The following is a 14,644-nucleotide window of genomic DNA, read 5'->3' on the forward strand; positions in this document are numbered from 1 at the left end:
AAACTCCTCAAGTGACTGAAAGTGCTTCAGATTTTGAAAAGCTTTTTCCTAAAGTAGCAGGGCAAGGCAGAAAGCACTACTAGTATTACTTAAAAAAAAAAAAAAAAAAACCTCTGTAGCACACCAAGGGAATATCCATCACTAGAACTCTGGAGATTTTACCACAGCACTCATGTGTGTGCTATGAGCACAGTGCTATAAATGCAGGCCATCAAGGCCCAGGTGCCCACCTGAGGCACGCCCACCCACTGGCCTCCATGACAGCTCACCTGAATGGCGGCCATTTCAGGGCAGCCATTTCAGGGCTCTCAGCTCACAGAGGTGTTCCCAGCTGGAAGCCATAGGGGTGGTGGGAAGTCACATTTCTCGCTACCTTCCCTCTCCATTTTGATGCACAAACATGCCCCATGCTGTCTGCCATGCAGCATGGTGGCCTGCATCCAGGTAATCAGCTCTGAATGCTCCAGGATGCCTCATCAAATGAAGAATCCAGTTACCTGTCACTCTCACTGGGCCTGTGTTCCTTACAGCAACCAAATGCTTTAAAATTTTCCATCAATGATATTTTTAGATTATGTAACTGCAGCTATCATCTGGTTAAATTTATTTAGGGATGCAGCTTTGATCAAAGAATACAAATAGATTGCATAGGAACCTGCCAATACAGCATATACCTGTGAAAATCAGCAGCATTTCAGCAACAAAAGGGCAATAAATATTGCTTAAAATAAAGTAAGCTTTGCGGAAAATGACGCATTTGATACTTTATTCAACTTTTAATTAAAAGTGACTTTTAATATTTTCCAAATAAAATTAGAAGATGTCATAGGATAATTTAGATTAGAAGACACTTCAGAAGGTCACCTAATCCAGCCTACTGCTTAGAGCAGGGTCAACAGTATTTGTCAACATAAAAAATTATATCTTGTTTGGGGAGACCCAGGTGCATGTTGAAATGATGTCAACAAGATAATAAACTGTTTGAGGATTTGAATTATTGTTTGCTGTTGTAATAAATATTGAAAGAAGAGCTTATTTTTGCTAGCTCATGTCTTTAAAATAACATTTTCATGCAATAAGATCAGAGAAAGCTTCCAAAAACATGCACAATGTTAGGAACATAGCTTGCATGTGCAACTAGGATGAGCCATTCTTTGCTTGCCAAAAAAAAAACAAACTGTGTTGAACAAAGCTGTCTTTAAATAAGGCTCTTGTAATTTAGTGGAGAGATAATGCCATGTTATTCAATAATAAATGGTCTCGCTCACATTGTCAACAAACACAGCAAAGACAAGACATTCATTTTTAAAGGGGGAAATATTCCTACTGTGACAGAACCATTACCACGCCTTTACTGTCATTATGTGAAATAATTGATTTGGACACAATACGAACATGTGTTATGGGGAGAAAAGATCTCCAGCACAGAAAAGAAATATTATTTGCTTTAGAGTAACTGCATTTATTCATGCTTCAACCTTTCTGGTAGAAGACTGTTCTGCCTTTGAAATAGAAAGGTTTATTGGTACTTGCCAACAGCAAACATTATCAGTTTGGCTTCAAAAAATTTATTTCTGAAGTATTTCTTGAGAATTTATTTTCAGAGATTTAAACTGTTTCTTAAAAATGTTTAGCCATTTTAAGGTAGCAAATAATAAAGGAAATGAGTTTATTACACTAATACAAATATATTCACACAGTATAATTAATTAAAAAATCAATTGAATATGTAGATTTTTCTTTTGCACGTAATAGCACCATGGGTCATCACAAAATATTAAAATAGCAATTTTTCTAGAAAACTTTGTCCAAGGACCTTGCAGTCAACCAACTTAATGATATTCCTTGCATATCTAAAGTTATGGATAAAATGTTCAAATATCACAATGAAGCCTTACGAAATTATGTGCTTCCAGCCACTTGCAGGCCTGTGGTATTTACATAGGCTAAGTTTAGGATCACAGGAGATATCTAGATTTAAAAACTTACAAAAGTAGAACATTTGATGGGATTGTTTTATGTAATATTTTTATCTCATTAGCTTTTTGTCTATCTTCTGATGGAGATTAGAAATTAGAGATAAGATTTTGCATACTTTGACAACTTAATTTCTTGGGATGTGCTTGCGCTGACACTTATGAACTCCTGGCTAATACCAAGTCCTGGAAAAACAGTTTTATGTAACATAAAAATATATGTTTTATGTTTACCAACAGAATCTTAGAGCTGGGTACAAGTTATTCATATAAAAGGCTTTTTTTTTTTTTTTTTTTTAATTTCAAAATAAGATTTTTACCATTTTCTTAAGTTTCAGACAATCCCTAAATTAGGATACATTATACACAAACACACAGAGTTTGGTTTGGTTTCTTTCATGTTTCTGATACAGAAGCCTCCTGAAGTCAAAAAATAAATGGGATTCATTTCACATAGATAGGAAAATGGCTGAATACCTCCAGGAGAACAGAGCCTGATTCCTTCCCCTTCATCTTCCCCTCCAATTTTTAGATGCAAAGTTTAGGAAGTAGAGAAAGGAAATGTTTTACTGTGAAGCACTGTGGTATGTCACATCCTTGAATTTACATTTTGCCCTTACACATCTATGAACAAACGATAGTCCCTGGCTGAAGGTGATTTCCAGAGTAGCCATTACTTAATACCCGTTACTTAATTCCTTCTTGTACTATCTTAGATACAAGGAAAGATTTTGTTGTTGCTGATCTGAGTTGTACACAGCCTATATACATTTTTATGCTTTGTTCTTAGACTTCTGTTGTAGTATTAAAAAAAAAAAAAAAAAAAAAAAAAAAAAACTAAACACCAAATTTAATTAAAAATAGCAATCCAGATGAATTGCAGACTATTCGATGGAAGTGACAAATGTAGCATGCACTCTTGAGTAAAGATATCCAACTTTGCTTATTTACCCTAATGGTTTTTTTTGGCTACTGAGATGACATTGAAAAATTCCCCTTTAGACATTTCATTTAATTTATCATTTAATGGATTAATTACTGTTCTATAATTTTATTTATATCCTCAAGTTTTAAAGAGTAGAGTGAATTTACGTTAAAAAAAAAAAAAAAAAGATTTTTTTTTCCATTGCCTTTTATTTCAATTTCCTAATTAATTTGGGATCCATGTGACCTAAATATTAGTTCCTGTAATATACTGAAAGAACCTCCTAAAAGGTTTACACTCTAATTCTTTGTATGCAATGGTACTTACACATCAGGTTGTTATATGAGTAGTATGGAATAGTCTGCAATATACACAACCCAACATCTTCATTTAGTAACCCATTTGAAAGCAAGTGGGAAGCAGATGCTGTTCTCCCTTGTATTACACCAGCACAACTCCACTGGAATTCAAAACCTTCTGGTCTAAAGGCACAGTCAAAATTCATGCAGAACTCTTGAGCAGCTGCCAAAGCCAGCAGTAGCTGGAAGGCAGAGCAGCGCTTTCCCAGAGGCAGCCCTCTGGGACCGCACAGATGTGCCACCAGCAGATGGGCGAAGGGAGGAGCAGCTGCTCCATCCGCCCTGAAAGGGCAGTATGAAATTTTTTGACTGGACTTCCCCCTGGTAGCTGAGGCAGAGGGATGCTCCCTGGAACATATATCTGTGGTGTGGTTTAACCCCAGCAGGCAGCTAAGCCCCACACAAGCCCTGTTCTCATCCTGTGAAGGTCCAAGGAGGTGTAGGGCCCCCAGCCTCTATGAACTGACTGTTTTGACCTGTGAAGCAGCACAGGTTAAACACACAAAACATGTCACTACGCTACTACACTGTGGGGTAGAGGAGGGGCAGACACCAAGAAAACCTCTACCAAAGGAGAAAAAAAAAAAAAAAAAAAGAGAGAAATATAAATATACTTAAACATCCCACATCAAGAATACTCAAGTACTAATATATCTTTTGTGACCAGTTCTTGGTGATTCACACATCAAACTTGTCCCTCCACAGCATGTCTCCATTGTGCACTACATAACAGAGCAGGGGAAAGTGCATGAGCTGTTCTCACTTTCTCTTTGCCTTGTTAAAATCCCTCATCATTTTTGTGAACACACGAAAGTCATTTTAGGTGACTGCTTTCCATTTGCTAAGAAATGTCGCAAGGGTTTGTCCCACACCCTACCTGTTGTGTCAAATGAAATTTGCCATATCAGTGACTCAACTACGGACCTTTTCTGGAACTCATTGAGTAGCTGTAGGTATTTTGTCTACAGATACAAACACCAGTCAGCTATGTTGGACAGCCAGTGCAAGTTACAGAAGAGCAAGGCACTATGGCACATCCCACAGCAAGGAAGCCAATGGCCAAAATTTGTTATGTGATCTGTGAGATTTTTTACTTTATATTTTGACATATTGCCCTGCAAAGCAAAACAGAGTGAGTTGGAGAGATCAGAGCCCAAAGATGGAATGTTATCATTAGCATAAATAAAAATATAAATAAATATAAATAACAATAAATAAAAGCATTACAGCAAAAATGGCAATTACATCAAAGCCGAGACCTGGAAAAAGACTCTTCGTTCTTCTTGACTGCAGCTATTGAGAACATCCAGAACCTGTCCAGAAGCTAATAAGGTTTCTAAAGGATGAAGCAGAATAAACAGCAGCACATAAATGCTAATATAAAATGCAAGTATCAAGTGCTAATACAAAACATAGCTATTTTCTTAACTTTTCAACTTTATATTTGTTCAAACATCTGTTTGTTTATCCTACTTGATATATCTGTCTCAATCAGATACTAGGTTACCCATTCAATCTGGCAGATATGACATGATGTCTTCAGTACAGTGGAAATACTGTCCTCTCCTCCCTAACTCAAAGGAGCCATGATGAACTGCCCCCTCTAGGAAATGGAGCAGTTCATCCAAGCTGTTCTGTGGGAATGGAGTTACACCAGAACACCCCATCTAATCACCGGTTAGAAACTCCAACCACAGCCAAGCTGTGTTAAAATGGACACGGAAGCACTTCCCAGCTTTAAGAGCTCAGAAATTCCCTTACTACCCCATGCCATATCCGAGCAGCAGAACTGTAAAACAGAATCAACTGTAAAAGGCATCCTACTAATCCTCATGCCGTAGGAAATAGTAAAAGATAAAGTCATTAATAAGCACACTTAAATCTAAAGAAAAGCCTTTACAAGCAGCTGGCACCCCTTTCCTACCAATATGAACATAATGCTCAAAGCTATATTTTTATGCAAAACAAAACCAACCATTGCTATTTATTCCCCACCCTATCTAGGAAAAGTCACCGGTTTCATACAGACAAAAATATCATTCATGTTTGAACCACATCAAAATTCTTACTTTGAAACTTAGCAAGAGCCTATTGACAATGTTCTATTCCACCCATTGAAAATTATCCAGACTGTAATGAGAGCTTGTAACAATGGACACTCATACCCAGCTATTTTTCAGCGCTTGAGTATGTTTCTGCCACACAGTCTACACTGTGTCAATGACATTTTTAACAGCACATTATTGCATTCTTTACGATGAGTGGCATTGCAAATGCCTGTTTTTTTGTCCTGCTCATCCAAGGAGCTGTATCATTTCAGGAAGCGTGATTTTCACAGCAATAAATCTACTTCCTTCATTTTAAATTGAAATGAATTGCTAAAAAAAAAAAAAAAAAAAAAAAACAACTTTCAAGGAGCTGGAGGTTTGGTCACTTTCCTTTTGACTGAAAACAGAGTTCCCTTTGTTTCCTCTTCCATAAGCCTGACAGTCAACCCATGACACTGCACATCACGCTGTGCAGTGATCATGACTCAGGTACTGCCACAGATCACTTACCCCTTTCAAAAGTTCAGAGTCTACTGTCAGCAAGTAGACAGCATCCCTCTGTTAGGCTTTTGAGAGGGAGTTTACCCCGAAGACAAAACAGTAAAAGGGATACAGAGAGATCCTAATGTTCTCTTCTTGACCCTGACTGTACAGCATCACAACCATTCATGATGAAGGAGGCCCTAGGAAGGTGTTTTCCCCTTCTTTCTCAAAAACCTCTATCAGAACATTCCTAAGTGCCTGTAAATGTACCTCCAATCCAATTTTGAAGTGAAAAGAGCTCACTACCTGTAGCTACACTAGTTATTTTAAGTAATACTTGCCATTGCTTAATGGCAAGAGCGTATCTTGAGTAAGTACTTGGGAAGGGAAGACAATGCCCTTTCCAGCTGGCATCTCCACTTCTGAAAGCTTTGAACAGAAGACAGCAATTTGATACACTGATTTCTGGATGAGGTGAAAAATGAGGTGAGCTTCTTCAGAAAAGCTTTCTGCATAAAGAGAGCTAAATGCACATCTACTAAAAGGTTACAGCACAAAGAGAACATTCACCCCAAGTAACACACTTATAATAGTTGCTACATCTGCAAACGCTTGCTGAGATACTGCTTTTGTAATAGAAAATACAAGAAAATATGCATTTGAATATGATTCTAATACAATAAAACATATATTTGAATCCTAATCTTTAGATTTTTAAAAAGCTTGAGTAGGAACATGAAAAGCCACCTAGCTCCAAATTTTCCCTCCAGCAAGTGATAAACACAGGGGCTTGAATCTGAGGTTTTGGTTATGACTGAACTGTTTAAATGGGTGCATTATGCACTGATAGCAGCCTTCCCTCTTGAGAGTCTTGGAGAAGCATGGCTCACAGTATACCTACAGGTGGGCTGGAAAGAAGCATCTCTCACAGAACAGAAAACTTTCACAAAGAAATCATGTTGTTTAAGCAACACTTCTTGCTAAGGCTCAGGATCAAGGGATAACAACAGCTAAATGAGTACTGAAACATGGATGGTCCAAATATGCATTGCCAGTAAAATGTGGGATACCTTTTCTCACACTTTATTACTAAGAAGCCTAAACATCTATAAAATTTTAATTAAATGTAGGTCCACATTTTCTGTTCACTTACTGCAAATGGAAATGTCCGCTTTACAAAATGAACCTCTCCAGCCTTTACAAACATATTTTAGATTAGATGTTAGGCGGAAATTCTTCACTCAGAGGGTGGTGAGGCACTGGCACAGGCTGCCCAGAGAAGCTGTGGATGCCCCATCCCTGGAGGTGCTCAAGGCCAGGCCGGATGGGGCTTTGGGCAGCCTGGTCTGGTGGGAGGTGTCCCTGCCCATGGCAGGGGGGTTGGAATTGGATGGTCTTTAAGGTCCCTTCCAACCCAAACCATTCTATAGTTCTGTGATTTAGTGGGGCTCTGTGCAGAACTGGCAAGTTAATATATTGCAACTTTTTGCTTTTAAGGAAATCCTTGGACTTGTTCCACAGTTTTTATGTACATCTATGAAAAGAAAGACACAAAATCATACTACCACTATTCTGCTCTGTACTTTTTCACAAGAAAGAGAAGCTATACAGCTTCACACACCTACATCACTGTCTACTACAGTCTGGAAATGCTTGATAAAAAAAAAATTCAAAATAAAGGTTGGATTAAACCAAAGCCCAGAAGTGTACCAACTACTTACGGGCAATAATTCTGAAGACCGGAAATTTTATGATGGAGATTCCAAATTTTCTTATATCATAAAAACATACTGCTGTAATTTCTGGTTCAGTAAGCTACTTCAAGGTAACTTGCTAGAATAGGAGGAATGCATTAAAATACAGCTGTAATCTAGCAAATAAACCCAGAGCAAAAGTTGAAGCCAGAAAAAAATACAGTTTCTGTGAGCATCTAACTATAAATAGAGAATACAATCCACATGAGAAAGCAAGCCAGCGAATTCTTGGTCTGGTCTTCAGCTGGTGAACAGGAAATATGTTAACACCAAAACCAAGAAAAGGTGCATTGATTTACAGCTGCTAAGAGTTGGCTGTGGATCTGACATGATAGACAAATCTGATGGTATGAAATGGAGTCAGAGATCTGTGCTGATAAACCAATGGAGACAGGAACTGTCTTAAGCAGCAAAAGTCAGATTGGTTGTGCCTAGTCCCTGACGAAAGATCAAGAGCTTAGATAATTTAAAATCAGACTGGGGTATTATCGATTGAAACCTGGTAGTCATTCATTCCTGCCTTTTCTTAACTCATTTTTTGGTTTCTGAACAAGAGTCTTTCAAGGGGAAGTATTCTGGGTACAATACCTTGAGCATGAGTATGTCTGTGGGTTCTAGAGAAGAACCCCATTCCCCAGGTGACAGTCCAAAGCGTCCTTACACATTTTCCTTTGGCTGCTGATTCTTTCCAACATCTCTCTCCTGTTTTTCAGATCCAGACCAGGAAATATCATTGACTCCTGCTACCTCACTGATAGCTAAGTACCTTCAGGAACAACACTGAAATTCTCATTAATGACCAAGCACAGAGAAGGGATTAACATAATTTAATCCAATTAATCCTAAAAGCACAACACGCAATAGACTTGCATGAAAAATATCAGGTGGAATTTTCCACAAAGGGTGCTCTTCAATGTAACCTGGGCCAAATGTTAGTCTGCTTCTCATTTGGTCTTAATTCCCTGCTCAGAGTCACCAAATAAAACCTGCCTGTTAAACTAACCTATTCTCCTAAGGCTGGCTGTTTCTTTTCTAAGATCAACAAGATTTTAAGTATGCTTGGGAGTTGCACTCAGGAGTTAATTTTAGGGTGGGGAAATGGGAACATGCAGGCATATGGCCTTCAGACTCTGGCACGAAGCAGTATTCACTTACAGTCAAAAAAAACTTGAAGATTTGAGGCCCCTGGACTTTAAAAATATGTATATGAAAAGCAGAAATACAGATAACCTATTTGTTCAGTAAGGAAGTCTGTCTTCATCATGCGGTATCAACAAATCATACATAGCTGGTAAAAAAGGAATTCAATGAGCTCAGCCTATTCCTTAGCTTTCCAGGTGGTATCAGTAGCACGTAGACAGATGACTATGTCAGGGTATCCAGTTGTTACTTTTTCCACAGAATGAAATGACAGGAAAATGACAAAATTTTGACAGAATTATGTTGTGCCTCTCAGGATACCCCTTTCAAAGCCATTTTGTTGTGCTGGCAAGAAGCTTGGAGTGATGGTGTTCAGACACTTTCACAGTGCCAGACAGGCAGCTCTCCTTTCGTTGCCTTTAAAACTTAAATTGTTCCTATTTAAACGTTTGCTGTGGGACTGTCATGAGCACGACCCCTTGCCCCAGCACTGAAAGCTGTTATGTAGACTGTGAGATCTGGGGTGTTGACTCTGGCCAGCTTTAGAGTGCAATTTGTGTTGGGATGTCAGATGCCCCCTCTTCATCCCTCATGGCATGACAGCCTAAGCTTTCACCTACCCATTAGATTTTGTCTTTTACAGAAACTCTTTGAGAGGGTGGAGACCAATGAATGTTTGCATCAGAGTTAACAGTCCTCAGGTATTATAAAACTTCTGTTGAAGAAGAAAGGAGCATCATCGAATCTAAGTGCTTTTAAAACCACACCTTTGTAAGAAATGAATACATCTCTACTAGCAAAATAGAAACTCCATTTAACAATCCCATCAAAAATTACCATTTTGCTTATTCCAGGAAGAAAAGGCAGAATGGCGAAGCTCAATCTATATTCCAAATGATAAAGCCAAATCCCCTGTGAGAGACTGAAATCCTGTATTGCCAGTAAAGCACTAAGAAGGGGTTCTTTCCTATGCAGATAACTTTAATAGCTGACTGTGCAAGGAGTATTAAAACACCTAGGAATTAAATGTTCAACTTTTCAGAAATTACACAAAGAAATGGGTAACCACTGAAGCAGAGCTTTCCAAGAGGCTGCATCACTTAATTCTTTTTTCTCTGCGTGCCACAGGTAAGCAAAGCAATTTCGGTAGTGCTGGAAGCAACGTGCTTAACCCTTAGGTTGTGGCATTTTCTGTGCTGCACACCACAAAACAATAACTCTCCCTAAACTTCTGGTAAGATTGGACTGGAGGTCATACCTTAGTGATGTGGGAGACTGCAAGGTCTTTTGATGCATGTGTAGTGGTGGGAGTAAGGTTGAAGACTGATGATTTTACAGACCTCATAAATCACTTCAATGTTGTGCTCTCCAACATATTTCCATTTAAGAGAAAATACACAGTTCCTGCTTTTGTAATCAATTTACCAATTTAAATTTATTAAATTTAAATTTAAATTTACCAATTGATAAATTTATCAATTTATCAATTTAAAGTTCAGATCAGACTCAACATCTGGTTTGCAGCAAGATTTTCTTCTCCAAAAGCAAAACTGAATTAGTCTTTTTATGAATGATTCAACAGTATTGATACTAGAATCTGAGCAGAAATAAACATCCTAAAGCTATCAGACAGTAAACACAACACTAAGAAGAGTAGAGGGTCTAACTTTAACACAGGTATTTATTTTCATAAATGTATGGCATTCTTGTTTTATCTGTGATCTCACCTGAAGTTACAGTGAGTCATCCTTCGCTTTCTCACCCAGCATATTTTCCATCTGGTATCTCACTCCTAGACTGTACCAAGTGGCTAGAAAGGGATAATTTCCTCTGCCTGAAGGTTACCCCATACTGCAGAGTTTGTACTTAGCATTGTACAATGAAATACAAAATGTTTTGGATGGAGAAGTCAACTCCCACCTGAGGATCCCCCTAAAGTGAGCACTTACTCAGTTTGTCCCCTAGAGCATGCTATGCAACTCTCCCACATGCAAGGTAATGAGGAGATACAGACCTGAGGGTGATGGGGTCACTTACTGCAATGTAGTTTTTATCATTTATTATCTGGACAAAGACATTCTGAAATTTCATTTGACGTGTGGCTTTTGTGAAAAGTTTGCAGTTCGTGCTACACTGGAGACTAGATGTCTGAGTGGTGAGTCAGCAGATGACAGGTCAATTTCAAAAGCTTTATCCAAATACAGCTATTAAGCACTACAAATTTCAGTTATTGATCTGAATTATTTCAGATTAGAGCTAGGTCACACACAAACACAATATGAGAGCAAGGAGCTCTTAAGTTTGACAAAGCATGTGGACCTGTTGAGACCAGTGAAGTCCCCTGAACTCTCATACCTTGTTTGAACTGAGAAAGAGGAATACCCCAAATAAGCTCTTTTCTTTCCTCTAGTCCTAAAAAAAAAAATGATTGTGTGCAGTTTTAGCAGATTTGGCTTTCATTTCAGGGCTTAGAATAATACTGTTCGGGCTGCATAGACAGCCCCTGTTTCATAAGATAATGAAAGTTAATAGACTTTCAAGCCCAAAGTTTAACAAAATCATAACATCTCCTTCCTTTCTTTTCCACTTCCCCAAATAATAATTTTCTCAATGAACAAATCATGAGGGTTTTTTGTTTGTTTGTTTTTAAATCAAATATCAGGTTTTAATCTCCTCTGTTTTTCTATTTTAAAGTGACCTGTAATCCCTGGAAGCCAGAAGTACATGTGGGAGCAGGAGATCTTTCCCTTATCATAGGAACTCCTGTAGGAAGATACTAAACCATGGCTGCTGATGCATGCATGGAAATTAGTAACACTCCCCAGCAGCAGCTCTAAATCTTCTAATACTGAGGAATGTGAGATGACTAGAAAGAGGGCAGAAGTTACCAACAGAGGGATTTTACAACACAGGTGTGAACAAAACGTATTGCAAACAGCAGTATGAAGTTCATTAGTGAGAGGGATAAGGGGTGGGCCTCCCCCATAGCATGCCATGGAGCACATGCTGCATGAAGCAGTGGGAACAGGGAAAGTGACAGCACACGGAGCTTCTTCTCATAAGTGCACTCCACTCTGATCCATGCACACAGGAAAGAAATTCATCTCTGACTGTATTCCAAGTCTGGGCAAGATCTAGAACATCTGCCAAGATCCATTTAGCTGAAAGCTAGGGGCTTGATGGAGCAGGCAGCATCAATTTGCAGCAGTGCACAGGGCTCCACAGTCATGCTTGCATGAATATACAAATATGTATTTGTATATTTATATTATTATATTATTTTTTCCTGTATTAGGAAAAAACAGCCATTGATTTTTAATTTTTGTATTTTTAACCTGCTTCTATATAGGTAGGTATTTAGTTTGTGCATTTCATTTCTTGTATTTAAGTGCAAGCATGTATTTAAGCAAGGCACAAATTAAAGGACCAGGGTGATCAGAAGAATGTACAAGTGATCTGAAGCATGTATAAGTGACCTGAAGCTTGTTTTACCAAAAGTTAGCAGGACAAACGCAGATGTTCTTGTTTCCTTTTGACACTGACAACATGCCGGGACTTCCACTGCTAAGTGCCGTAATGAACTGACCCTCTATTTATTTTTTAAATTATTTTTATTATGCACACTAGATGGTGCTCAAGTTAAAAAATGAGTGGCAACTTTGATAAACTTTGCATAAGATTAGCAAAATCCATGTTCTTTCTTTGCAGTACATTTAATAACGAATCAGGAAAATATGCCTATTTACCTGAGTTTCCTTCTGAGTGCTGATCATCATGCATTTTACTAAAATTGCATTTCACTGGCTTGGTTCCTAATCACTACTGATTTTTAGCTACATATTTATGAAAGTTTTGCAGACAGCCACTTGTAGCATCCTGCATTATTGAAAGCTGGATGAATTACATGAATATAAGTACACAGCTACAAACAACATAACAAAAACTTTTCTTCAGCCATCAGAAATCCACTATCTGTGTTCATGACAGCACTGGCCTGTAGAAACATCTGAAAACAGGATTGTTTATTTCTCAGTGATCATATTGGATTAACCGATCAGTTTTTGGAAACGTTATCATATTATCTGACATTTCAAACAGAAAAATTGTACCAAATACGTTACTGACCTTTATCCTAGCTGCAGCCTGAGTTTTGGGCAAATCAGGCTCTTTCCAAGCAGCAGAGGTAGAAAGAACTAGGCATTTATAAATCTACACTTTTAAATAGATGTCAAATCCTGGCTGAAGACCGATCGACCCTTTTGAATTGGCAACGATTGAACAGGAGTAGTCACGATCAGACGTAAATGAGAACACAAAATTGGTGAGGAAGAGACAGACATCAGTGCTGGATTGGTCACAGGCAGATACATGCAGACAGTCAGAAATATAGATCCTTGAATTTGTCTGATGACGTTGCATGGATTAACTTGAGATCTCTTCTACTTTTTCAACACCCTCATGCAATTATTTATTTCTGCAAGGTTAATAATTTCTTAGGTAAACCCAGAGGCTAAGTAAGGCTGTGGACAGGTGCCCTATTCCAGATGTAGCTGTGCAGCTGAAGACAGTATGGGCCTGAGCTGTTTGTCTTTCATGGCCATCAGAGGTTCCTGTCTACTTGTTAGTGGATTCCCTCCCTACTTGTTAGCGAATTCATATGAATCCTCTCTCTCATTTCAGAAAATACCATGTAGTTAATCCTGGTTTTCAGGATGACTTTGAAGCAGAAAACAGCAGAGTCCATACTATTCCTTCTGAGAGGGCAGAAACCCCCAGCAGAGGATCAGTAGCAAGTAGCTGTTCCAGGGAGACATCTCTAGTCAGCATGGGTGTCATCTCTAGTCAGCAAAGTGAACATCAGCCCCACAGCCTTAGCCCAATCCAGCTACCAGCTCCAGTTCTGGAAAAATTATGACAAATTATTCCAAAATTGCAAACCAATGGTCTAGGGAAAATGAGTTAGGAAGCAGATCTAATTGAATTTCACAGTACTTCACAAATCTCCCTAAATATTTGCACAAAACCTGAAAGTGAACTTGATTTTTTTTTAGCCTACACCTGCTGCTTTGTCACAGTTCAACTGGGAAAAAAAAATGACTCCAATCTACTGGAAATAACAAAAGGCAAGAGAGTGTCAAGTGCTGTTTGCACAAAGAGAACTGTGCAATAAAGAAGTTCATAAAATCATGAGCAAAGTTCACCTTTATCCTCTACAAATAACATTTCAACTTTCCTGTGTGTACAATGAAAAAAACACCAATGTTTCATCACATAGAACCATACAGTACCTTTCAGTGTATTATCCTATCTTTTTCCTATGAAGTGAAAAAAAATAAAAAAGCTGTGAATAGGAATCACCCTGGATTAAAATGTAGGGAGCCCACTAGGAGATAATCCCCCTTATCCACCTCTTGATTCAGACCAGAGGAATACACCTTTCTCTTCCCTGTGTCATGTAACAGTGCACATCTACTGCAGAAACTAGTATGATGACACCCTCTCCTGTGTCCCTGGCTAAGATGACCCTATAGCCACTAACAGCTCCTGAATTTCTCTTTTATAAAGAAATAATACAGCCATCACTACAAAGCTATAAATCTTAAAAAGCATTTTTTAATAATTACAGGGAAATATTAGCCCTAACCTAAAGAGCTTATAAGCTTAGCCTACAATCCTGCTTCAGGATTCTTTGTTAGCTTCGAGAGGATTTGCACAGATGCAGGACTTTGACCATAAGGCCATTTCTAGAAGGGTCATGCGACTTTACAGAGATTATTTCTACAGTTCTTACGGTGAGAGTGGGATTTTTCAGAACATCACCAGACAGGATAACTGATCTACTCGGGAAATAATTTCTCTATCTCTCTCTGCAATCACACAGTCTTACATACTGCTCCTCGATTTGAACTACAGAGAACCAGATGCTTGAATAGGACGTTTTTGAATATTCTGTTTGATT

This window comes from Cygnus olor, chromosome 3 (genome assembly GCF_009769625.2).
Source record: "Cygnus olor isolate bCygOlo1 chromosome 3, bCygOlo1.pri.v2, whole genome shotgun sequence".
NCBI lineage: Eukaryota > Metazoa > Chordata > Aves > Anseriformes > Anatidae > Cygnus > Cygnus olor.